The sequence below is a fragment of the Chiloscyllium punctatum genome, chromosome 31, assembly GCF_047496795.1.
Source record: "Chiloscyllium punctatum isolate Juve2018m chromosome 31, sChiPun1.3, whole genome shotgun sequence".
NCBI lineage: Eukaryota > Metazoa > Chordata > Chondrichthyes > Orectolobiformes > Hemiscylliidae > Chiloscyllium > Chiloscyllium punctatum.
In genome coordinates this window covers 831,763-859,423 of record NC_092769.1, presented here as the reverse complement: position 1 = coordinate 859,423, position 27,661 = coordinate 831,763, and positions in this window count along the sequence as shown.

Genomic DNA, 27,661 nt, shown 5'->3' with positions numbered 1-27,661 from the left:
TTTCCTACCAAAGTGTCTCACCTCAAACTGCTCTGCACTGATCCCCATCTGCCCGAAAACTACTCCAACGTATCACTGTCCTGTCAGAGTTCCACACTGTCCTCCATAGACTTCAGAGTTCTTCCAGGTTCGGTGCCACCTACAAACATTGAGATTGTTATAGCGTCACAGTCCCCATGAAACAACTGAAATCCTGCCCCACATACACGAGTGTGAGCAAGTGAAATACTGATATATTCCTATGGACAAAGTCGAATAATGACATGCTGTCACTGAAGCAACAAAAGTCCTGACACACACCAGACGGAGCGAATGAAATATTGACAAACCACAGAGCAAGAGAAATCCGGTTAGGTCCCACTTATCGATATTCATTAGGGTACAGTGTGATGGAGTTGAAAGCGTGTACTATACCTTTAAGAGAGAGGGAATGCTGTTCTGAACTGAGAGCTTACAAACTCCTGTGATACGAGAGGGTGGCAGACCCTGAAACAGTATATTGCTGTAGAGCTGGAGTCGGGTAATAAGCAGTTAAGAGAAAGAGGGTCCCAGAGTTGTGAATAGTTCATGTAAAATGTTCACTTTCAGAGTGAAAAAACGAAATTGGTCGTTTTATTTAAACAGTGGAATTTGGCAGATCTGTCCCTCATATTTTAACAGTTTACGAGGCGAATTGAGCATTTCTTTTTGTTTCATTTAAATTACCAGATGAGCTTCACGCTGTGCCCTCACCATCCCCGTGTGTGTATCTGTGTGTCTCTGTGTGGGGCAGGTCTGGCAGTCTCTGTGGTGCTTAAAGTGCTGCAATGCCACCCTCTGCTGGCCTCCACACGCCACTGCACAGGCATTGGCGGAGGGTGAAAACCAACAGGGATTCATTCAGAGAGGGGGAGGGAGAGGGCAGCTGCTCGCAGCACCATCCAAACTGATGTCTTATCCATGTACTGATCTAAATGTCCTTTAAATGTTGTAACTGTCCCTGTTTTCACCACTTCCTCTGGAAGTTCATTCCACACACAAGCCAGCTTCTGTCTAAAATAATTACCTCTCATGACTTTCGTAAATCTTTTTTCCTCGCACCTTGAAAATCCCTCAATTTTGAATCCTCAACTCTAGAGAAAAGACATCAGTCCTTCAGCTTCTCTGTACCCCACATTAATTTATAAACCTCTGTAAAGTTACTGCTTAATCTCATATTCTTCAGTGAAAAAAGTCCCAGCCGATCCAGCCTCTCCTTGCAGCTCACTCCCTCCTTTCCCAGCAACATCCAGGTTAATCTCTTCTCAATCCTCTCCAGCTTAATGATATCAAGGTCAATAATATCAAAGTGAATAGTCAAGGTATTTTCTAAGGGTACGGGGAGTCCAAAACTAGAGGACATGGGGTTAAGGTGAGAGGGGAAACATTTAAAAGTGACCTAAGGGGCAAATTTTTCACCCAGAGGGTGGTGTGCCTATGGAATGAGCGGGCAGGGTGACCAGACTAGACACAATATTCTAGAAGAGGTCTCACCAATAACCTGTACAACCACAACATGACATCCCCATTCCGATACTCAAAGGGTCTGACCAATGAAGACATGTGTGTTAAACACCTTCTTAACCACACTATCTATATGAGATGCAAATTTTAAAGAATTAAATCTGACGGCCTAGGTCTCTGTTCTACAGCACTGCCAAAGGCCCTGCTTTTAATTGTATAGGTCCTGCTGTTGTTTGATTTACCAAATCCAATACCTCGCATTAATCCAAACTAAACTCCATCCGCCACCCCTCAGCCCAGTGAGTGACATTACTGTCACCTCAACCTCTCCCTTCAATTTTAAAATGCCCATCCCTTTCCAGGAGGCCTACACACTCCGGCCTTGAGTTTCACAAAGACCCTGAGCTTGGGTTGCCTTGTGTGGTTAGGGGGAGGAGGGACAGTTTGCAGACACAGTCAGTGGGGAGGAGAGGCTGGACAGTAATCAGTGGCCTGGTATCATTTAATGGTTTTAGGAAAAGGGGAGTCGCACGTGAGAGTTGGGTAAGAGTGATCGGTGTTTTGGGGCCAGAAATTAAGCTCTTCCTTCGTCTCTGGTGTTCAGTAATACATATCTATTTGAGACCCTTCATTGGGCAGAGTGTGTTTGCAGGATTTCTTTCCTTAATATTGTAGACTATAGATAATAGCGATTAAAGATTTTTATAGTTAATTTTGATGGCACAGCACGTACCCTCAATATCCTACAGTTGAGAACAACTATCTTGCGTTTGCTTAACAATACAAAGTGTTTTGTGCAGTTCAGTAATGGGAACCTGATTATAATAAATCCACACTGAGCTGAAAGTGGGCAATAAAATATGACCCAACATCTTGGTATGGTAGTGTAGTGTGTAGTGTCCCTGTGTATGAGCCAGAGCTCTGGATTTGATTCCAATTCCTGTACTAGTGTTCCTAGCTCTGGACTAGAATGCCTGGATTCAAGTCCTGCCTGTTGCAGAGGTATGTCCCAGCATGTCAGAACAGTCTGATGAACAAACACACAGGAGAATAATGTTACAGCTTTATGGCTATTGTTGAGTGATGCTAGTGTCCCTGCCTCCGGGCACAAAGGTCCAGGCGTAAAGCCCACAGAAGTGTCTCAGGATACATCTGAACAAACTGATTAAAATGGATTTAAAATTGTGACTTGATGGAGAAGGAAGAGGTGTCAATATTGCATTTCAGAATGTAGCCCAGAATGAGTGAAAGTACATCCATTCGTGTTGATTGGAGTCACATTTCACACCAGTGAAGGGTTTATAAAGTCAAAATTGCCATGGATAGGGTGAGTTGTCAGGGGTTTTTCCCCAGGTTAGGGTCGTCCAAAAATAGAGGGCATTGCTGGAAAGTGAGAGGGGAAAGGTTTTGAGGAGGCCTAAAGGGCAACATTTCACACAGAGGGTGGTGTGCGTATGGAATGAGCTGCCAGACAAAGTGGTGGTGGCTGGTACAACTACAGCATCTAGGTACTGAGAGACCTGGTGAGCTTCTCCAGCAATTCCTGTATTTCTTTTAAAAATGCATTCAGTTTAACACAGGTATTCTGAATAAATTAAACATTTTTATTTTTTAATGACGCAGGGACATATAAATATATCTTCAAATTGACCGAGACCATTTTCTGTGAAGGGTATGGCTCTGTGTATGACAGCAGCAATGATGCACCGACATGCAACAGGGAATGTGATGGAGACATAGTTTGGACAATGTACAAGGAGACCTCACATGGTCCAGTTTGGGAGAGGATGACATTACTGTGTGATTCAACTCAGAGAGTGAGAAAATGTAATCTGCCTGAGAAGGAATGGCCTATTGCACTCTCTCTCCTTCATTGTTCCTCATCACAGCAATGTGTGCGAGCTAAAAAAAAACCTCGACAGTCATCGTTACCATTCTTATTTTTATGGAATCCCTGCAGTGTGGAAACATGCCCTTCGACCCAACAAGTCCATAACAACCTTCCCAAACCATTCCCCTATACTTACCCCTGACTAATTCACATAACCAAGATTTCCATGAACATTACAGACAATTTAGCATGACCAACCCACCGAACCTACACAGTTTGTGGTCGGAAACTAGATCACCCATTAGAAGTTCACACAGGTAACGGGAGAATGTGCAAACTCCACACAGACAGTCACCCAGGGCTGGAATCGACCCCAAGTCCCTGGTGCTGTGAGGCAGCAGTGCTAACCACCGTGCTACCCTTTGGATGATCCCGAACCAGAATTCACTGGAATCTATTCATTGCCTAAAGCAAAGGGAGTTCAGCCAAATCCAAACTCTCCCAGGATGAAATCACATTGCTAGCAGCTTGTGTGAGTAGCAGAATAACGTTTTGGACAATCTCACAATTTTTCCATTGTCATGAGTTCCAATAATACTTTGGACCAAGTTCTTTCAAGTTAAAATTGTGTGTGTGTTTGTGTGTGTTTGTGTGTGTGTGTGTGTGTGTATGTGTGTGTGTGTGTGTGTGTGTGTGTGTGTGTGTGTGTGTGTGTGTGTGTGTGTGTGTGTGTGTGTGTGTGTGTCTCAGTGTTTTTAGAATGGGAAATATTGATTATATAATTACAATACCCAAACAGTTTGCCATTCAGCTTTCCACCATAGTTTGAGTAACATTGCTCTGGATCATAAACGTGTTGCTTTAGCAGATTAAAGAAACGAGCCTGATTTGTTCCTAAAACTGACCCTGACCCAGTCTGAGACCGATATCATCGGCCATATCACTGACCTGGTCACATTTAACATTTGTTGTGAGCAGTAGAGGAGTAGGACTAGAAAAGGAAACAGTGACCCCAAAAAGCCGGGGAACTATAAACCGGTGAGCCTGATGTCAGTGGTGGGTAAGTTGTTGGAGGGGTTTCAAAGGGATAGCATTTACATACATTTGGGAAGGCAAGGGCTGATCGGGGTAGACAACGTGTCTTTCTGTATGAGAAATCATGTCTCATTAATTTGGCTGAGTTTTTTGAAGAGATGACAAAGAAGATTGATGAAGGCAGTTTGGTAGACATTGTCTATATGGACTTCAGCAAGGTGTTCATTTAAAGAACAAAGAACAAAGAAAATTTACAGTCCAGGAACAGTCCCTTCGCCCTCCAAGCCTGAGCCGATCCAAATGTACTGTCTAAATCTGTCAGTCAATTCCTAACCATCTGTATCCCTCTGCTCCCCACCTACTCATGCATCTGTCCAGACGCATCTTAAATGAATCTACCGTGCCTGCCTCGACCACCTCTGCTAGCAACGCATTCCAAATGTCCACCACCCTCTGTGTGAAGTACTTACCGCGTGTATCCCCCTTAAATATTCCACCTCTCACTTTGAAAGCACGACCTCTCATTACTGAATCCTTCAACCTGGGAAAAAGTTGATCTCTATCCACCCTGGCTAGATTTTGCAAACGTTAATCAGGTCCCCCCTCAATCTCCTTTTATCTAGTGAAAATAAACCTAACCTACTCAGCCTTCCTTCACAGCTAGTATTTCATTCTGATTGGAAGACAGATTAGTAAGTTTCAGTCACATAAGATACAGAGGAAGCCAGTCACAAATGGCGTGAAGGAAGAGGGATATTTTTTAGCCTGGAAGCTTGTGAGCAGCAGTGTGCTGCAAGAATCAGTACTGAGTTCACTGCATTTCATCATTTATGTAAAGGATTTAGATGTGAATATAGGGGCCATAGTTAGTAAGTTTACAGATGACATCAGAAAGGTGGTGTGGTAGATTATCTCAGAGTACAACTAGACCACAATTAGATGGGACAAAGGGGCAAGGAGTGACAGATGAAGTCTAATTTAGATAAATATGAAGCTTTGCATTTTGGGAAGGCAAATCAGGGCAGTTATTATATACTTCATGGTCAGGTCCTGGGGCATGTTGTGAATCAAAGGGACATAGGGCTGCAGGTGCATTGTTCCTTGAACGTGGAGTCGCAGGTAGACAGTGTGGTACAGAACACATTTGGCACATTTGCCTTAATCAGTCAGAGCATTGAGTGTAGGAGTTGTGGTGGTATGTTGTATCTGTACAGGATGTTGGTGAGGCCACTTTAAGAATACTGCATACAATTCGGTTTTCTGCAGAAATGACTTACACGGATGTTCCAGGACTGGAGGTTTAAGCTTTAGGGAGAGTTTGATTAGGTTGAGGTGTTTCCCCCTGGAGTGTCAGAGGCTGAAGGGTGACATTGTGGACGTTTATATAATCATCAGAGGCATGGATATTCTGAACAGCCACGTTCTGCTCTCCAGGATTGGGGAGTCCAGAACAAGAGGGCATAGGCTGAAGGTGAGGGGGATTGATTTAGAAGGGACCTGAAGATAAATGATTCACACAGAGAGTAGCGTATGTACAGAAAGTGCTGTCAGAGGAAGTGCTGAAGGCGGTTACAACCGCACATTTAAAAAGTATCTGAAAGAAGAGGGATATTGGCCAAATGCTGACAAATGGGACGAGATCGGATTTGATATCTGATCGGAGTGAACAGATTGGACTAATGGGTCTGTTTCCATTCTGCATGACTCTCTGATTCTATAAGAGGGATGATGAAAAAATCTGTAAGGTCCTTTCAAGTCGGACTTCTCTTCTCTGGAAGTTTATCGTGCCTCTATGTTCACATTGATTGAAAGCTGCATTAGTTAAATATTTGACAAAGTTGTGAGTCACGGATAATGGGATGGAGACAGGAAAGTGGGGCTGAGACCACAACCTGATCAGCCACAATCTTAGTGCCTGTTGGAGAAGGCTCAAAGTATCTAATGACCCACTCCTGCTCCTCAGTCCCATGTTCCTGTGTTCCATTCAGCCCCTCAAACCTGCTAGACAGGAGCAGTTGGAGGCCACTTGCTCCTATAACCTGGTGCACAGAAACAGAGGAGACCATTCAGTCCCTCAAGACTGTCACACCCACTTTGAGGTGATTTGGGAAATGTAATTGGAAAATCCAGGCTGGGTATGAAAGAGGCCCCTCATCTCTCTTCACACAGCTTCCCCTATCTGCAGCTTGTGCTCCATTTGTTGGTCATGTTGTAGACCCAGATTCAGTGTGAATACAGCCCACATACCTCACCCAGAGATGGCTCACAAAATCATCTAGTCTCCCTGACTGCAATATGCAATACCAGAATCATTCATATAAATAACACCCACTAACTTTCCAATAACAGAAGGGGAGAACATCAGAAACAGGGGCATGTCGTTCACTCCCCAAACCTGCCTTGCCCTTCACTAAGATCATGGCTGATCTGCTCCTGGCCTCAAATCCTCTTTCATACCCAATTCTTCATAGCCCTCACCTCTCTGACAGGTCAATATCCATCTACCTCCTCTTCAAATACTTTCAGTCATCTAGCTCCCCGAACACTCTTGAGATGAGAAATCCTGACATTCAATCCCACCTGTTTGAAGAAAACACGTGCTGCTCCTATATCATGGACTATTGATATGAAAAAAAGAGGTTCCCGGTAAAAATGAATGGCCCTGATATCAAGACAATGGTTGACTTCTGTTGACATCAAGGAGCTGAACTTAATGGGAATCAGAGTAAACTCTCCAGTGTTTGGAGTCAAACATGGCACAAAGGAAGATGTTCATCATCTCAGTCCTGGGCCAGCTCTGTGGGAGATCCTCAGGGTAGCTTCCTCTTCACAAACATCTTTAGCTGCTTCATCAATGTCTCCCCACCCTCACCCGCCCCACCATAAGATCAGAAGTGGGGATGGTCACTGAAGATTCAACAATGTTCAGAACGTTTTGTCCCCCGTCAGCTCCTGAATTGGTCTGTGTCTGTGTGCAGCAAGACCCAGACTCCATTGAGGCTTGTGCTGCTGAAGTATCAGTAACATTCATATACCAGCACTGCCTGACACTGCACATTGCCACAATAAAACAAGAGTTCATTCAGCACCTCACTCTGGTTTCACAGGAATATGAGGAAGTCGTTCAGCCCATTGACGTTACTGGAGATGAACTGGGATAGCCTATTCAGTGCCTCCAGCCTATTACTCAGGAGGAGAAGAAGTCTAGTATGATGGACCACAACAGAGCACCTCGAAAATATTTGATGGCAATAGCCTAGATTTTTATGTTTTCTTATTTCAAAGGAAATGTAAAGTGTCTGTTCCAGATGCAATGTGACTGGTCAAACTACTCGGTGTGAAGCAAAACACCATCTATTTCAACATGAAAGAAGAAATAACACCACAGAAAGAGGAATTTAGAATAACGTAATTCTATTGGACAGCTTAACAGAAGAATAGATCTAGGAACTATTACTAATGAACTGTTCCAATATAGGGAAATCCCATAAACACAGCCCTTGGCAAAAAGAAATATTCAGACACAGAATGTCACAAATATTTCTCCAATCCAGGAATTAAAAACAGCATCAAGAGAAAATTCAGGGAGAGTAGCAGCCAGGAAACATTCCCTGAAGCTTCCAACTCTGTGGAGACCCCAATAGTTTCTGATGTTACTGAGAAACCAAAACCCAGAGATCCTTATCTGTGAGAGCTGGCCACACCCATTCAGGCTGCATTAAAATAAACACAAGGCTTCCCTAGCTGTTACTCAAGTGGTCTTAACTAGCCAGCTTGGAACAATCGTTCAATCTCTCTCATAAAAGAAACCAGGATAAAAATAACCTCTTTAAGCTGCAGCATTGTCACACTTGTCAGCACATCTAGCTGTTAAACAGGAACCAGGGGTAACCAGCCAGTCCCTTGGCCCTATCCAATTGGACGAGGAAGAAGCCAGTCAGTCCGTTGAGTCACTTATACAGGAACAGTAGGAGGCCATTCCCACCTCAATGCACTTACACGGGGGCAGAATGAGGTAATTGATGCTGATTCCTGATGAATGTCTTATGCCCAATACGTCGATTCTCCTGCTTCTCGGATGCTGCCTGACTTGCTGTGCTTTTCCAGCAATGACTCTCTACTCTGATCTCCAGCATTGGCAGTCATAGGTGTCTACTAAATGATGCTCTAACATGATGAACAAGTGGGGCAGAGGCTGCACAGACAGACTGTTCCACGTTGTTCCAGGTGGCTCCGTTGCTCATGATAAACATGTGGGACTTTAACATGGCTTTCTAGTGGTAAGCAGGGAAGCCATATGTCTTGTGTGAAGTCTCAAGAAGGCACCTTACATCTCTGAGAAGACAGTCTGGTGTTCCCGATGTAGGGCGGAAGCTGGTGGGAATTGGTACCTGCTTCAGACGGAAGGTATTGTGGCTGCTGTTGGGGATTGTGAGCAACCTGACGTTCAGTACAGGGTTCACGCACCGACTGCACAATAACATGGGGAGAGTTATTTTAGGCATATAAACTATTAGGATAGTCACGTTAGACTGATAAATGGACTCTCTAAGTTCAAATAATCGTGATCTTGTTCATGTTGATCTTGTCCAGTGCACGTCCTGTGCAGTGTAACCTGTGTGCCTTACTCTGTCCAAGTCTATTTCCACCCTATGATCTGTCTGGCCATGCTCACTATGATCTTCCTCCACTGCTCATAAACAAAGTGTTTCCCTGGACTGAGATACACATGGCAATAAATCAAACCAATCAATCCTGGGTAAAGTATGGAATTTCTCACCCTATCAATGTCTCTTTTGGAAATAAGAGTTCGCTGTCACTCCTCGTGATTCAGCATCACCATTTCTTCATCTCTCACAGCTCTCCAGATTAAACACTCAGCTTATTCACTCTATCCCCATGTTACCATCACCGGTGTCTGTCGTAAGGAGATCATTCCTTACAAAGGAGATCAAATCTGCACAGAGTGCCCCTAATGCTCTCTCAGGAAGGCTCTACAACAGCAGGAAGATGGCTTTACTTATGTACTTGAATCATCTTACAATAAAGGACAGCATACCATTGACTGCATCCATTACTTACACAGGGTTTGATTCAGACCGGTCAGCATAGACTTGTGAGTGGGAGATCATGCTTGCCAAATTTCTTAGAGTCCTTTGGTGAAGTGACCAAGAATGTTGATGAGGGCAGAGCGGTTAACGTAGTTTCTATGGATTTCAGTAAGGCCTTTGATAAGTTTCCACATGGCAGGCTGCTCTGGAAGGTTCCATCACGTAGAATACTGGGGGAAATTGGCCAATTGGATACACAGTTGGCTTGTTGATAGGAAGCAGAGGGTTTACTGGAAGGATGCTTGTCAGACTAGAGGTTGGGTCCATAGCTGTTTGTTATCTATGATTTGGTTGAGAATGTACAAGGCATGATTAGTAAGTTTGCAGATGACACTAAAGTAAGTGGCAGCATGATCAGTGAGGAAGTTTATAAGAAATTGCAGCAGGACATTAATCAGGTGGGGAAGTGGGCTGAGAAATGGCAAATGGAATTTCATATAGATGTGTGAGGTCTTGCAGTTTGGAATCTCAAATCAAGGTGGGAGTTTCACGGTGAATGGGCGGGCCTTAAGGGGTGTAATGGGCAGAGAGACCTTGTAATTCATGTGCACAGTTCCCTGACAGTGGAATCACAGGTAGGCATTGAGTATAGAAGTTGGGAATTTATGTTGCAGTTACACAGGGCATTGGTAAGGCCGCACTTGGAGTATTCTGTTCAGTTTTGTCGACTTGTTATAGGGAGGATATCATGAAATTAGAAAGATTGCAGAAGACATTTACAAGGACATTGCCAGAACCCAATGGTCTGAGTTATAGGGAAAGGTTGGACAAGTTAGGACCTTTTCTTTAGAGTGTAGGAAACTGAGGGGGACCTTATAGAGCTGTATAAGATCATGAGGGATATGGATAGGGTGAATGATCTCAGTCTATTCCAAAGTTTAGAGAATCAAAGACGAGAGGGGACCAGTTTAAGGTTAAAGGGGAAGGAATAAAAGGGAACCTGAGGGACCACTTATTTACATAAATGGCTGGTACGTGGATGAGCTGCCAGAAGATGTGGCTGAGGGGGGTGTATTAACAACATTTCAAAAGCATTTGGATAAATATGTGGATAGGAAAGGACTAGAATGATATGGGCCAACTGCAGGGAAATGGGGTTAGTGTGGATGGACATTTGCAAGCTGGAGTCAAACCCCTTTGTTAATTAAAACCAAACACCCAGGAAAGCTCGCCTCACATCGTAATCTGTTAACATATGAGTGACACAGATCTCCTACATTCCACTATTTAAACAAAAATTAACAAGTTAGTTTCTTAACTTTTATAGTGAACACTAAACAAAAACTATTCGCAAATACAAGCCCCTCTTTTCTTAGCTACTTACTATCTGACTCCAACTCTGTAAAATATATGCTGTTCCAACAACCCACATATTAAACATTACAATCTCAAGACCGCACAGTCTCTATCTTCCCCGCTGTGTTCACTCTTTCAGCTGCTGATCTCCCTGGGTCATTTTTTTTAATGCAAGTACGTTTTACATGAACATGTGTCTTTGATAGAGAGTGTTTGAGATGGTCAGTTAGCACTCCTGCTCTACAGCATTTAATCTGCTGTTGGATGGCAGCGGCTCTCCCTCTATTTTCAAAATGCTGGATTTATTTACTTTCCATGATACAATAATGATCATATTTTGATTGATTTCCAGGTGTACGAATAATAATATTCAAATTCCATTGGCTTCGGATATTCTGAGCATTATTTAAAGTCTAAAATTGCATTTGAATTGCTGTCAAAACAGCAACAAAAACTCATGCTTCCATTTCCCAGCTAATTGTTACATTTGGAACAGTCTGACCTTTATCTGGCATCTGTGGATGTACTTTCAATTCAGCAAAACCCGTCCTATCTAAAAGTGAACAGACATTGATTACATTCCAGGCAGTAACACATCCCGGGCTATCTGTTATTCTGTATACTAACCTCCTTGAACCCCTCGATTTGATTCCAGGCTGTAACTCAATCCGAGATATCCGTTAATCTGTATATAAACAACCCTGAACCCCTCAATTACATTCCAGGCTGTAATTGAGTCCGGGGTATCTGTTAATCTGCATATAAACCACCCTGAACCCCTCAATTAGATTCCAGTCTGTAACACACCCCAGAATATCTGTTATTATGGATATAAACCACGCTGAACACGTCGATTCGATTCCAGGCTGTAACTTCCTGTCAGGGTTGAAAGGGAAGGCTGGTAGTTATAGGGAATGCTGGCTGACTAATGAAATTGAGGGTTTCGTTCAGAAAAAGAAGGAAGCATATGTCAGGTATAGATCGAGTGAATCCTTAGAAGAGTAGAAAGGAAGTAGGAGTATACTTAAGAGGGAAATCAGGAGGGCAAAACGCAGACATGAGATAGCTTTGGAAAATAGAATTAAGGAGATTCCAAAGTGTTTTTACAAATATATTAATGCCAAAGGGTAACTAGGGAGAGAATAGGGCCCCTCTATGATCAGTAAGGCGTCCTTTGTGTGGAGCCACAGAAAATGGGGGAGATAGTAAATGAATATTTTGCATCAGTATTTACTGTGGAAAAGGATATGGAAGATATAGGCTGCAGGGAAATCGATGTTGACATCTTGCAAAATGTTGCAGATATACAGAGGAGGAAGTGCCGGAGGTCTTGAAATGGTAAAAGGTGGATAAATCCCCAGGTCCTGATGAGGTGTACCTGAGAACTCTGTGGGAAGCTAGAGAAGTGATTGCTGGGCCTCTTGCTGAGATATTTGTATCATCAATAGTCACAGGTGAGATGCTGGAAGACTAGAGGTTGGCAAACATGGTGCCAATATTTAAGAAGGGCGGTAAAGACAAGTCAGGGAACTGTAGACCAGTGAGCCTGACCTCGGCAGTGGGAAAGTTGTTGGAGGGAATCCTGAGGGACAGGATGTACATGAATTTGGAAAGGCAAGGACTGATGCGGGATAGTTAACATGGCTTTGTGCGTGGGAAATCATGTCTCACAAACTTGATTGAGTTTTTTGAAGAAGTAAAAAAGAAGATTGAAAAGGGCAAAGCAGGAGCAGTAGATGTGATCCATATGAACTTCAGTAAGGCATTCGACAAGGTTCCCCATGGCAGACTGATTGGCAAGGTTAGATGTCATGGAATACAGGGCGAAGTCGCCATTTACATACAGAACTGGCTCAAAGGTAGAAGACAGAGGGTGGTGGTGGAGGGTTGTTTTTCAGACTGGAGGCCTGTGACCAGTGAAATGCCACAAGGATCAGTGTTGGGCCCTCTACGTTTTGTCATTTATATAAATGATTTGGATGCGAGCATAAGAGGTACAGTTCGTAAGTTTGCAGATGACACCAAAATTGCAGGTGTAGTGGACATCGAAGAGGGTTTCCTCAGATTATAACAGGATCTGGACCAGATGGGCCAATGGGCTGAGAAGTGACAGATGGAGTTTAATTCAGATAAATGCGAGGTGCTGCATTTTGGGAAAGCAAATCTTTGCAGGACTTCTACATTTAATGGTGAGGTCCTCGGGTGTGTTGCTGAACAAAGAGACCTTGGAGTGCAGGTTCATGGCTCCTTGAAAGTGGAGTCGCAGGTAGATAGGATAGTGAAGAAGGCGTTTTGTATGATTTCCTTTATTGGTCAGAGTACCGATTACAGGAGTTAGGAGGACATGTTGCGGCTATACAGGACATTGGTTCGGTCACTCTTGGGGTATTGCGTGCAATTCTGTTCTCCTTCCTGTCGGAAAGATGTTGTGAAACTTGAAAGCATTCAGAAAAGATTTACAAGGATGTTGCCAGGGTTGAAGGATTGGAGCTACAGGGACAGGCTGAACAGTCTGGGGCTGTTTTCTCTGGAGAGTCGGAGGCTGAGGGGTGAACTTATCGAGGTTTACGCTGGGGTAAGGGAGTCCAGAACCACAGTGAATAGGTTTGGTTTGACAGGGGAAAGATATGAAAGAGAACTAAGGGACAACTTTTTCACGCAGAAGGTGGTACGTGTATGGAGTGAGCTGCTAGAGGAAGTGGTGGAGGCTGGTACAATTGCAACATTTAAGACGAATTTGGATGAGTATATGAATAAGAAGGGTTTGGAGGGACATTGGCCAGGTGCTGCCAGGTGGAACTAGATTGGGTTGGGATATCTGGTCGGCATTGACAGGTTGGACCTAAGGGTTTGTTTCCATGCTGTACATCTCGATGATTCTATGACTCTATAACTCACTCCGGGCGACCTGTTATTCTGCATATAAACCACCCTGAAACCCTCGATTAGATTCCAGTTTGTAAGTCACTCTGGAGTATCTGTTATTGTACATATAATCGTCCCGAATCCCCTTGATAAAATTCCAATCTGTAACTGACTTCCAATTTTAAGGGACTCTGTACATTAGCCACTTCAATCGTTAGATCAGATTCCCATCTGTATCACACTCCTGGGTATCTGTTATTCTGTATTTTAACCATCCAATCCAAACCCTGTTGAAATTGTCCACAGTGTTCAAGGATATGTACGTGAGGTGCATTAGTCAGGGGCAAATGTGGGGAAATGGATCTGGATGGGTTATTCTTCTGTGGGTCAGTGTGGTCTTGTTGGGTTGAAGGGCTTGTTTCGCCACTGTCGGGATTATATGAATCACCTGGAACCCTCTCGATTAGATTCCAACGTGTAACTCACTTCCATGTATGTGTGACTGGCATGTTTCAAAAACACCCCAAAACCTTCAATTCTATTCCACTTCGATAAACACGAGGCGCTGCATTTTGTGAAAGCAAATTTGAGCAGGACTTATATCTTAATGGTCAAGTGCGAGGGAGAGTTGCTGAACAAAGAGACTTTGAAGTGCAGGTTCGTAGCTCCGTGAGAGTAGAGTGGCAGGCGGATAAGATAATGAAGGCAGCGTTTGGTTTGCTTTCCTTTATTGGTCAGTGTTTTGAGTATAGGCATTGAGAGGTCATGTTGTGTCTGGACTGGACATGGTTTAGGCCACTGTTGGAATATGGCATTCAATTCAGGTCTCCTTCCTATCGGAAGGATGTTGTGAAACTTGGAAGAGTTCATAAAAGATTTACAAGCAGGATGCCAGGGTTAGAGGATTTGAGCCACAGGGAGAGGCTGAATAGGCTGGGGCTGTTGTCCCTGGAGTGTCAGAGGCTGAGGGGTGACCTTATCAAGGTTTATAAAATCATGACGGGCATGGATAGGAGAAATAGACAAAGTCTTTTCCTTGGGGTGCGGAGTAAAGAACTAAAGGGCATAGGTTTAGTGTGAGAGGTAATATGAAAGAGACCTAAGGGGCAACTTGTTCACTCAGAGGGTGGTACATGAATGGAATGAACTGTCAGAGGGAGTGGTGGGGCTGGTATAATTGCAACATTTAAAATGCAGTTCGATGGGTATATGAATGGGAAGGTTTGGAGGGAGATGGGCCAAGTGCTTGGAAAAGAGACTAGAGTAGGTTAGGATATCTGGTCGGCATGGTCGGGTTGGACCAAAGGGTCTGTTTCCATGCTGTACATCTCTATGACTGTATGACTCCGTGATTTTGTGACTCATTCCTTGTTATCCGTTGTTCTGTATGTAAACCACCTTGAACCCATCGATTAGATCCCGGTCTGTAACTCACTCCTGGGTATCTCTTCTGCTGTGTGTAAACCCTAAACCCCTCAATTAGATTCCAGTCTGGAACTCACTCCTGAGGATCTGTTATTGGATCTGTGAAGTGATCCTTGTTGGATGTTAGGCCGAAGACAAGATAAACTAAATGGTCAAATGTTACATTGAGAGCAAGAACACAGAAAGCTGCTGGTTCATTTCGGTCCTGTTACATATCTCCAAGTTTCAGATTGAGACTGAATTTCTGTCACAATGGGGAAAGTCTCAAAAGCTGTTTACTGTCCTGCATGAATGCATCATCATAACATGAATTCTCTTGCAAGATAGGAAATGGAGAAAGCTCCTGGAAGGTGTCTGTATGTCTGTGTGTGTGATTCTGTGTGCGTGTTCAATGTTTTATATATTTTCAAACTGCATTGATGTTGCCAGTCTAATTTATACACACTCAATAGACAATAGACAAAGACAATAGGTGCAGGAGTAGGCCATTCAGCCTTTAGAGTCTGCACCGCTATTCAATATGATCATGGCTGATCATTCCTAATCAGTATCCTGTTCCTACCTTATCTCCATAACACTTGATTCCACTATCTTCGAGAGCTCTATCCAACTCTTTCTTAAATGAATCCAAAGACTGGGCTTCCACTGCCCTCTGGGGCAGAGCATTCCGCACAGCCACCACTCTCTGGGTGAAGAAGTTTCTCCTCATCTCTGTCCTAAATGGTCTACCCCGTATTTTTAAGCTGTGTCCTCTGGTTCGGCACTCACCCATCAGCGGAAACATGTTTCCTGCTGCAAGAGTGTCCAATCCTTTCATAATCTTATACGTCTCAATCCGATCCCCTCTCAGTCTTCTAAACTCAAGGGTATACAAGCCCAGTCGCTGCAGTCTTTCAGTATAAGGTAATCCCACCATCCCAGGAATTCACCTCGTGAACCTACGCTGCACTCCCTCAATAGCCAGAATGTCTTTCCTCAAATTTGGAGATCAGAACTGCACACAGTAGTCGTGCAGTTTTACTGATATAAAATGGTGGCTGTGGACAAATCTAAAATGTTTGCCTGACCGATTTGTGTCAGGAATACTTTCAGCAAGGGAGAAGGGGCAATGTGTCAAAAGTCATTTCCATTCATTGATGCCAGCAGAGATAGGAAATGGATACAGCTCTTTGAAGGTGATTAAAATGCAAATACCAGAACCTGTTTACGGTGAATGCGGAGAGACAATGTGACATTCCAGTAAGGTCTGCCTTACTTTCCAAGCTCCTAATATATGAGAGAGACATACTATACAAAACCTGATAGAGCTCAGCCACTGAATTGTAGATTTGCAGCGTTGGATCAGAATCCTGCCTGGCTAGGCCTCATCCCAAATTGAAGGGTTTCTCAAATTCCACACTGAACTTCTGTGGGTTCAAATTTGTGTTATCTACAAATAAAAGAAAATAATGCACCTTCAATTGAACAAAGCGTTTCTGGAACTTTGTGTCTCTGTTGGTTTAAGTATCTTTCAACAGGATTGAATATCAATGAGACAGTGAGAGATAGGTAGCACTGTAACCAGAATGTCAGTGCAGTATAAAAGGTGTATTAATACTTTCAGTGAAAGGGGAAAACAGAGGAGGATAGTCCTCAAACAAGGAAAATTGGGAGTCAGTAAAGTTGTGTAGTTTGTGACTGCATTATGTTTATTTGAGTCAAGATTTGAAACCACTTGGCCAATAGTACACTTTGTGACTCACTCCCAGTTACAAGTTATTTCACATAAAAAGGTTAACATATCCCTCGATTAGATTCCAGGCTGTAACTCACTCCGGGCTATCTGTTATTCTGTATCTAAAACTCCCTGAACCCCTCGATTAGATTCCAGGCTGTAACTAAATCCAGGGTATCTGTTATTCTGTACATAAACCATCCTAAATCCCTCGATTAGTTTCCAATCTGGAACACACTCCAGGCTATCTGTTATTCCGTATATAAACCACCCTGAACTCCTCGATTAGATTCCAGACTGTAACTGACTCCATGGCATCTGTTATTCTGTACATAAACCATCCTAAACCACTCGATTAGGTTCCAACCTGTAACACATTCCAGGCTACCTGTTATTCCGTTTATAAACAACCCTGAACCCCTCAATGGTATTCCAGGCTGTAACTCACTCTGGGCTATCTGTTATTCTGAATATAAACCACCCTGAACCCTGCAATTAGATTCCAGGCTGTAACTCACTGCGGGCTACCTGTTATTCTCTATATAAACCACCCTGAATCCCTCGATTAGATTCCAGATTGTAACTCAATCCGGGGTATCTGTTATTCGTATATAAACCACCCTGAACCCCTTGATTAGATTCCAGATTGTAACTCAATTCGGTGTATCTGTTATTCGTATATAAACCACCCTGAACCCCTTGATTAGATTCCAGATTGTAACTCACTCCGGGGTATCTGGTTTTCTGTATATTAACCACCCGAACCCCTCGATTCGATTCCAGTCTGTAACTCACTCCGGGCTGTTATTTTGTATATTAATCACCCTGAACCCATTGATTTGATTTCACTTCCTGACATGTTAAGCTCATGTTTCCAACACAATTTAATCTCAATAATGATTAATGTATCACTGGTCCTCCTATCTGCTGGCACTACCATCATGTTAACTTTCTGATGTTAACATACATGATTACATGTAGCAGTGAGTCGCAGGTAGACAGAGTGGTGCTGAACACATTTGGCACATTTGCCTTAATCAGTCAGAGCATTGAGTACAGGATGTTGGTGAGGCCGCTTTAAGAATACTGCGTACAACTCGGATTTCTGCAGAAATGACTTACCCGTATGTTCCAGGACTGGAGGTTTGAGCGATTGGGAGAGGCTGATTACGTTGAGGTGCTTCCCCGTGGAGTGTCAGAGATTGAGAGGCAACATGATAGAGGTTTATAAAATCATCAGGGGCATGGATATTCTGAACAGCCATGTTCTACTCCCAAGGATAGGGGAGTCCAGAACAAGACAGCATAGGTTGAAGGGAAGAGGGCGAATGATTTAGAAGGGACGTGAAGGTAAATATTTCACACAGAGAGTGGTGTGTGGACAGAAAGTGCAGTCAGAGGAAGTGGTCAAGGCGGGTACAATCACAGGAGGAATATTGGCCAAATGCTGGCAAATGGGACTAAATCAGATTTGATATCTGATCGGAGAGAACAGATTGGACTAATGGGTCTGTTTCCATTCTGCATGACTCTCTGATTCTATAAGAGGGATGACGAATAATTCTGAAAGGACCTTTCAAGTCGGAATTCTCTTCAGTGGAAGGTTATCGTGTCTCTATGTTCACATTGATTGAAAGCTGCGTTAGTTAAATATTTGACAAAGAAGTGAGTCATGCACAATGGGACACAGACAGGAAAGTGGGGCTGAGACCACAACCTGATCAGCTACAATTTTAGTGCCTGGTGGAGAAGGTTCAAAGTATCTAATGACCCACTACTGCTCCTCAGTCCCATGTTCCTGTGTTCCATTCAGCCCCTCAAACCTGCTAGACAGGAGCAGTTGGAGGCTACTTGCTCCTATAACCTGTTGCACAGAAACAGAGGAGACCATTTAGCCCCTCAGTACTGTCCCACACGGTTTGAAGTGAATTGGGAAATGTAATTGGAAAACCCAGGCTGGGTATGAAAGAGGCCCCTCATCTCTCTTCACACAGCTTCCCCTCTCTGCAGCTTGTGCTCCATTTGTTGGTCATGTTGTACACCCAGATTCAGTGTGAATACAGCCCCCATACGTCACTCAGGGATGGCTCACAAAATCCTCTGGTCTCCCTTTCTGCAACATTCAATAAGAGAACATTCATGAAAATAACACCCACTAACTTTCCAATAACAGAATGGGAGAACATCAGAAACAGGGGCATGTTGTTCACTCCACAAGCCTGCCTTGCCCTTCACTAAGATCATGACTGATCTGCTCTTCGTCTCAAATCCTCTTTCATATCCAATTCTTCATAGCCCTCAACTCTCTGACAGGTCAATTTCCATCTACCTCCTCTTCAAATACGTTCAGTCATCTAGCTCCTCGAACACTCTTGAGAAGAGAAATCCTGACATTCAATCCCACCTGTTCAAAGAAAACACTTGCTGCTCCTATAACATGGCCTATTGATGTGAACAAAAGAGGTTGAGACAAGGGTTCAGGTAAAAATGACTGGCCCCGATATCAAGGTAGTGGTTAACTTCTGTTGACATAAAGGAGCTTAACAAAACTGGACTTAGTGGGAATCAGAGTAACCTCTCCAGTGTTTGGGGTCAAACATGCCACAAAGGAAGATGGTCATCATCTCAGTCCTGGGTCACCTCTGTACGAGACCCTCAGGGTAGCTTCCCCTTCACAAACATCTTCAGCTGCTTCATCAATGTCTCCCCGCCCCCACACTCCACACCATAAATCAGAAGTGGGGATGGTCGCTGAAGATTCTACAATGTACATTTTGTCCCCCGTCAGCTCCTGAACTGGTCTTTGTCCATGTGTAGCAGGATCCATACTCCATTGAGCCTTGTGCTGTTAAAGTGTCCATAACATTCATGTAACAGCACTTCCTGACACTGCATATTGCCACAGTAAAATAAGAATTCATTCAGCACCTCGCGCTGGATTCACAGGAATATGAGGAAGCCATTCAGCCCATTGACACTATTGAAGAAGAACAGGGACAGCCCATTCAGTGCCTCCAGCCTATTACTCAGGAAGGGAAGGAGTCTCGTGTGATGGACCACACCAGAGCCCCTCAAAAATATTTGAAGGCCGTAGCGTAGATTCCAATGTTTTCGTATTTTAAAGGAAATGTAAAGTGTCTGTTCCAGATGCAATGTGACTGGTCAAACTACTCGGTGTGAAGAAAAACACTATCTCCTTAAACACGAAAGAGAAAATGAAACCAAAGAAAGAGGAATTTAGAATAACGCAATTCTATTGGACAAGTTAACAGAACAATAGATCTAGGAACTATTACTAATGAACTGTTCCAATATAGGAAACTCCCATAAACACAGCCCTTGGCAAAAACAAATATTCAGACACAGATTGTCACAAACATTTCTCCAATCCAGGAATTAAAAACAGCACCAAGAGAAATTTCAGAGAGGGTTGCAACCAGGAAAAATTGACTGAATCTTCCAACTCTGTGGAGACCCCAATAATTTCTGATGTCATTGAGAAACCAAAACCCAGTGATCCTAATCTGTGAGAACTGGTCACACCCATTCAGGCTGCATTAAAATAAACACAAGGCCTCCTAGCTGTTTACTCAAGTGGTCTTAACTAGCCAGCTTGGTAACAATCGTTCAATCTCTCTTAAAATATTCCAGGACAAATTAACCTCTTAAAGCTGCAACATTGTCACACTAGTCAGTACAATGAGCTGTCAAACAGGAACCCGGGTTAACTAGTCAGGCCCTTGGCCCTTTCCAATCGGACGAGGTTGAAGCCAATCACTCCCTTGAGTCACTTACACAGGAACAGCAGGAGGCCATTCCCACCTCAATGCACTTATACGGGGCCAGAATGAGGTAATTTTTGCTGATTCCTGATGTATGTCCTATGTCCAAAACGTCGATTCTCCTGGTCCTCGGATGCTGCCTGACCCACTGCGCTTTTCCAGCAATTGATGCTCTCCTCTGATCTCCAGCATCGGCAGTCCTCACTGTCTCCTAATTGATGCTCCAACATGATAAACAAGTGGAGCAGAGGCTGCACAGACAGATTGCTCCACGTTGTTCCTCTTGGCTCTGTTGTATATGATACACATGTGGGACTTTAACGTGGTTTTCTAGTGGTGAGCAGGGAAGTGATATGTCTTGTGTGAAGTCTCAAGAAGACATCTTCCACCTCCAAGAAGACAACCTGGTGTTCTCTATGTAGGGTGGAAGCTGGTGAGAATTGGTACCTGCTTCAGACGGAATGTATTGTGGCTGCTGTTGGGGATTGTGAGCAACCTGACGTTCAGTACAGGGTTCACACGCCAACTGCACAATAACGTGGGGAGTGTTAATTTAGGCATATAAACTATTAGGATAGTCACGTTAGACTGATAAATGGACTCTCTAAGTTCAAATAATGCTGGTCTTGTTCATGTTGACCTTGTCTAGTGCACGTCCTGTTCAGTGTAACCTGTATGTCTTACTCAGTCCAAGTCTATTTCCACCCTATGATCTGTCTGGCCATGCTTACTTTGATCTGTCTCCACTGCTCATAAACAAAGTGTTTCCCTGTACTGAGATACAAGTGACAATAAATCAAACCAATCAATCCTGGGTAAAGTATGGAATTTCTCTCCCTGTCACTGTGTGTTTTGGAAATAAGAGTTCGCTGTCACTCCTCGTGTTTCAGCATCACCATTTCTTCATCTCTCACAGCTCTACAGATTAAACACTCAGCTTATTCACTCTATCCTCATGTTACCATCACCAGTGTCTGTGGTAAGGAGATCATTCCTTACAAAGGACATCAAACCTGTACAGAGTGCACCAAATGCTCTCTCAGCAAGACTCTACAACAGCCGGAAGATGGCTTTACTTATGTACTCGAATCATCTTACAATGAAGGACAGCATACTATTGTCTGCACCCATTACTTTCACCGGGTTTGATTTGGAGCAGTCAGCATAGACTTGTGAGTGGGAGATCATGCTTCCCAAATTTCTTAGAGTCCTTTGATGAAGTTACCAGGACGTTTGATGAGGGCAGAGTGATAGACGTAGTCTCTATGGAGTTCAGCAAGGCCTTTGATAAGGTTCCACATGGCAGGCTGCTCAGGAAGGTTACATCTCGTAGAATGCGGGGGGACCTGGCCAATTGGATACACAGTTGGCTTGAAGGTAGGAAGCAGAGGGTTGTGTGGAAGGATGTTTGTCAGACTGGAGACTGGGTCCTTTGCTGTCTGTTATCTATGATTTGGTTGAGAATGTAAAAGGTATGATTAGTAAGTTTGCAGATGACACTAAAGTAATTGGGAGCATGATCAGTGAGGAAGTCCATCAGAAATTGCAGCAGGACCTTAATCAGGTGGGAGATGGGCCGAGAAATGGCAAATGGAATTTAATATAGAAGCGTGAGGTCTTGCATTTTGGAAACTCATATCAATGTAGGAGTTTCATGGTGAATGGGAGTGTCCTGAGGGGTGCAGTGGGCAGATGGACCTTGGTGTTCAGATGCACAGTTCTCTGAGAGTGGAGTCACCGGAATACAGGGAAGTGAAGAAGGCTTTTGGCACATTGGCCTTCATCAGGCAGGATATTGAGTATAGAAGTTGGGACCTTATGTTGCAGTTACACAGGAGTTTGGGAAGGCTGCACTTGGAGTATTGTGTTCCGTTTTGTCACCTTGTCATGGGGAGGATGTTATTAAATTAGAAAGGGTGCCGAAGAAATTTGCAAAGACGTTGCCAGGACCCAATGGTTTGAGTTACAGGGAGAGATTGGACAAGCTAGGACCTTTTCTTTAGCGTGTAAGTGACTGAGGGAGTCCTTATAGAGCTGTATAAAATCACGAGGGGTATGGATAGGGTTAATGCTCTCAGTCTTTTTCCAAGGTGTAGAGAATCGAGGATTTGAGGGGATCAGTTTAAGGTTAAAGGGGAAGGAATAAAAGGGAACCTGAGGGGCCACTTCTTTACACAGAGGGCTGGTACGTGGATGAGTTGCCAGCAGATGTGGTTGAAGGGGGTACATTAACAACATTTCAAAAACATTTGGATAAATATGTGGATAGGAAAGGACTGGAAGCATATGACCCAACTGCAGGGAAATGGGGTGAGCGTGGATGGACATTTACAAGGTGGACTCGAACCCCTCTGTTAATTAAACTCAAACACCCAGAAAAGCTCGCCTCACCTTGTAATCTGTTAAAATATGAGCGATACAGATCTCCTACATTCCACTATTTAAACAAAAATTATCAAGTTAGTTTCTTAACTTTTATAGTGAACACTAAACAACAACTATTCACAAATACAAGCCCCTCTATTCTTAGCTACTTACTATCTGACTCCAACTCTGTAAAAATATGCTGTTCCAATAACCCACATATGAAACATTAAAATCTCAAGACCATACAGTCTCTATCTTCCCCACTGTGTTCACTCTTTCAGCTGCTGATCTCCCTGGGTCATTTTTTTTTAAATTGCAAGTAGGTTTACATGAACATATGTCTTTGATAGAGAGTGTTTGAGATGGCCAGTTAGCACTCCTGCTCTACAGCAGTTACTCTGCTGTTGGATGGCAGTGGCTCTCCCTCTATTTTCAAAATGCTGGTTTTATATATTCCCCATGATATAATAATTCACATAATCTGATTGCTGTCCAGGTGTCCAAACAATAATATTCAAATTCTGTTGGTTTTGGTATCCTGAGCGTTATTTAAACTCTTTGGTTGGATTTGAATGGCTGTCAAAACAACAACCAAAACTCAGGTATCCATTTCTCAGCTAATGGTGACATGTGGAACAGTGTGACCTTTTGCTGGCATCTGTGGCTTTAATTTCTATTCAACAAAACCCGATGTGTCTTAAAGTGCCCATACATGTTTTTGGCTTCATAAAATCTTCCCACTTCAGAAAATAAAATGAACCAGCAGAATGAAAAGATGGCATCATTTCTTTTCCTCTAATTCTTAATCCCAACTATATGAAATACAAACGTATTAATCTCAGTTATATCATTCATATTAATTCTGCACACCAATACAACACTGGAATAAGTCAAATCTTATCTCCACTGCTTTCCTTTAAATCCGCGAAAACCCATCTGCTATCACATTGTAGGAGCCGCAGCATGTACATTTTGTGAGTTTAAAGTCGGTAAGGTAAGACTCCAATTAAATAGTCTCATATTCTGGTCTTTAAATATTCCAAAAAATGCGAGAGATTTGTCGTTGTCCACAACCATCTCCGACAATTTTTTTGTCATATACACATTAAAATATTGTCAGGCCAGTGTGAAACTTAATCATTCTTGTGCAATAATGGAGATTTTGTATTTTTTTTCTGGTGGATATTGAGTTTTTCAACAAGTAGCCAATTAGCCATTCAATTCCATCATCCGAATTCTGTATCAAAACATCTCTGACCCCTATATCCCAAGCATCAAAAACAATTTTCAAAGGGTTTCAGAATATTTGGTGTATCTAAAACTGGTGTGGTGATTAATCCTGCTTTAAAATTCTCAAATGCCTCTGGCATTGTTCTGTCCACCACAACTCTGTTTTCCTATTTAATAAATCCATCAGTGGTGCCCATACGCTGCTGACATTTGGAACAAACTTCCGATAGAATCCACTCAGTTCCAAAAATCGAAGCACCTCTTTCTTCGAGGATGGTCGTGGAAATTCCTCAAATCCCTTCGTCTTTGTGTTCCATGGGGTCAACCTTCCATGTCCAATGTAATGTCCCAAGAACATCCATCTCTGCTTTCGTGAATTCTGTTTTCTTTAAGTTTATTACCAAGTTTGCTTCTTGTAATCGTTCAACATGCTCTGTCAACTGTAAAATGTGAGCTTTCAATCACTTGGTAAAGATCACTACATCATACAGATAAGCTGCACAATTTGTTCATCTGGCCACAACTCTGTTTCTGGGTCTTAAATGTGGCTGGTGCATTATTCATCCATATGAAATACTCGATAAAGGTTTTTGTCATCTCAGTATCTTTACTAGATAGTTTAACTGACTCCACGTTTTATAAAATTTGAAACGGGCCACTAAACCTGGATTTAAAGAGATTTCTTACCATTGGTGGCAATACTAATACGTCATCCCCACGGGAAATCTTCAATTTTTCAGTGTTTTTATCTGCCACCTGCCACCTATTCTGTGCTCTTCATATACTGTTTAGCAAACTCACCGACTCCATCTACTCTCTCCTTTACCTCGTACACATAACCCAGGTGTGAGATTTCCGACTTCGGTCCTGTCAATTTATATTTAATTAATTTCAAAGGACCTCTCACTTCATGTACGAATATTATCTCAAAGGAAGTAAAGTGAGTAGATTTATTTGGGGCATCGCTAATGGCAAGCAATTTAATGGGGCACCTTTATCCCAATCGTTTGGCCAACCATGACAGTACGCTGTTAATATGGTCTTCAGCGTCTGATGCTAACTTTCCAAGGCTCCCTGGGATTCAGGATGGGACGCCCTTGATTTGAAGTACTGTATGCCTAAGCCATCCATGACTTCCTGAAACAGCTGAATGGTAAAATGAGACCCTTGGTCTGACTGAATCTCTGTGGGCAGTCCACAGCGAGTAAAGAAAGCTACCAACTCCTCCACCTCCCTTTTTGCCTTGATACTCCAATCATTGAATTGCCTCTGGAAATCTGGTAGACACATCCATTATGGTCAGCAAATATTGCTTTCCACTTTTACTTTAGAAAGGGGAGCGACACAATTAATCATAACCCACGTGCAAGGTTCTTCAAATGCAGGAATTGGCAAGAAAGGTGCTGGTTTTATTACTGCCTGTTACTTACCTACCATTTGGGAAGTATGTCACGCACAACAAAAATTAACAACGTCCTCGTGCATTCCAGGCCAGTGGAAATGCTTCTGTACCTTACCTTGAGTCTTCTGTACACCTAAGTGACCGCCTGCAGTTAGTTTGTGAGCTACCCGTAACACTGTACGTTACTGCTAACACAATCTGGTGCACTTCGGACCAGTTCCTTTCTGCAGTAACCTATCGGGGTCTCCATTTTAATTTTATGATTCTTTCTTTAAGTTAATAACGTTCAACAATATATTCTGATTCCTTTTCTGTGTGTGTGCATGTGTATGTGTGTGTGAATGCGTGTGTATATATCTGCTGTAAGTCCATGAGCCTTTCAGGACTAAACCCCTCTGCCTGACCCTCTGCCTGTTTAGGTTTATCCTGCACCGTTACATCAAACAGGGGGTCAGTTCACTGAGCATCACCCCATTTGTCTTTTTCGTTCGTTTTTCCTTCCTGCTGTAACTTATGACAGTGGGATCTTGTTACTACACAGTCTGGAAAATTTTCTTTTAACTCACCAATTCCCTCGTCTTCCTTTGGCTTCTCCACCACAAGGGGTGCCTCTCCCACCTCACCTCCTGCTAAATCGTTCCCAAGAACAAACTATATTCCTGGATCTGACACTCTGTTACTCACTGTCACTGTTACTTCCCTAATCTTGTTTGGCATTCCATCCCGATGTTACACAAGGGAATGCTTAATTTCTGTTCTCATTCCACATGTTAACACGGTCTTGATTAACACGCCAGAAAGAGTGAAAAAGACTTTCATCTGTTACTATTAGAGGGTGAAAGAAAGTGAGGGCTGCAGATGCTGGAGATGAGAGTTGTAAAGTGTGGGGCTGGAAAAGCACAGCACGTCGGCAGCATCCGAGGGGCAGGACGTTGACGTTTCAGGCATAAATGCTTCATCAGGAAAGTGGGAGGTAAGGGAGGGGGAAGGAGGTTGAAAAATAAATGGGAGGGTGGGGGTGGAGCTTGGAAGGCGATAGGTAGATGCAAGTGGGGTGTGATGGTGATAGGTCGGACAGGAGGGTGATAGGACTCCTATCGGTGGTAGGACAGCTGGAACCCTCAAACCGTATAGCATCAACGCTGACTTCACCAAATTCCAAATCTCCCCTCCACCAACCTCTCCCAGATCCATACGTTCAATCTAGCATTGCCCTCTTGGACTGCCCTAACTAGCCATCTTCCTTTCCACCTATCGACTCCACCCTACCCTCCGACATATCACTATCAATCCCACCTATATCTTCTTATTGCCTTCCCAGTGACCCTTCCACCAGCTCAGCTACTACCCTCGTATTTATCTTTCAGCCCCCTTGTCCCCCCGCCATGTTCCTGATGTTGGGTTTCTGCCTGATATTCGACTGTCCTGCTGTCTGGATGCTGCCTGATCTGTTGTTCTTTTCCGGTGTCTCACTTCTCAACTATTAGAGACTGAGCAGATCCCGTATCTCACAAAATTATAACTTCTTGTTCTTCTCCCCCTGTTCCTTCTGAGTAAACTTTATCCACAGAGGTGAATTCTTTAGAGAGATCAGGCACTGCCTCCATACCCAGCCCTTGCCTCGGCTGTGCAATTTCCTGCAGCTCCTCGGCTCCACTTGGGGTCTCCTTTACCAGTTTCACTAATGCCACTGGGCTTAGCCTCTTCTACAACATCTTTCCCCAAAGTGTCTTCCTTTAACGCCCAGCACGGTGTGTCCCAGCTTACTGCAGTGAAAACAACTTTTTCCCTGTGCCCTTCTTAAACCACCAGCATTGTAATTTTATGTTTTCCACTCCCTTATCGTGAGAGCACCTGAGGCCTTTCAACACCTTTCAACCCCCTTGGGCTTCTTTCTTCACCTGTGGTAAACTATTGTGAGCTACTGTTCCCTTTGTAATGTGTGATCGTCCCTTCTCCCAATTTCTATCCCTCACAGGATGAAATTCCTGCCAGAAGCTAAATTTCATCACATGCCCCAGTGCATATTTACCTGCCATTTCTGCCGCACTTCTCACTTCTTGAACTTTTGATTCATTCACATGAATTCTTACTATCTCTGGAAGTGAGTCTTTTAACTTC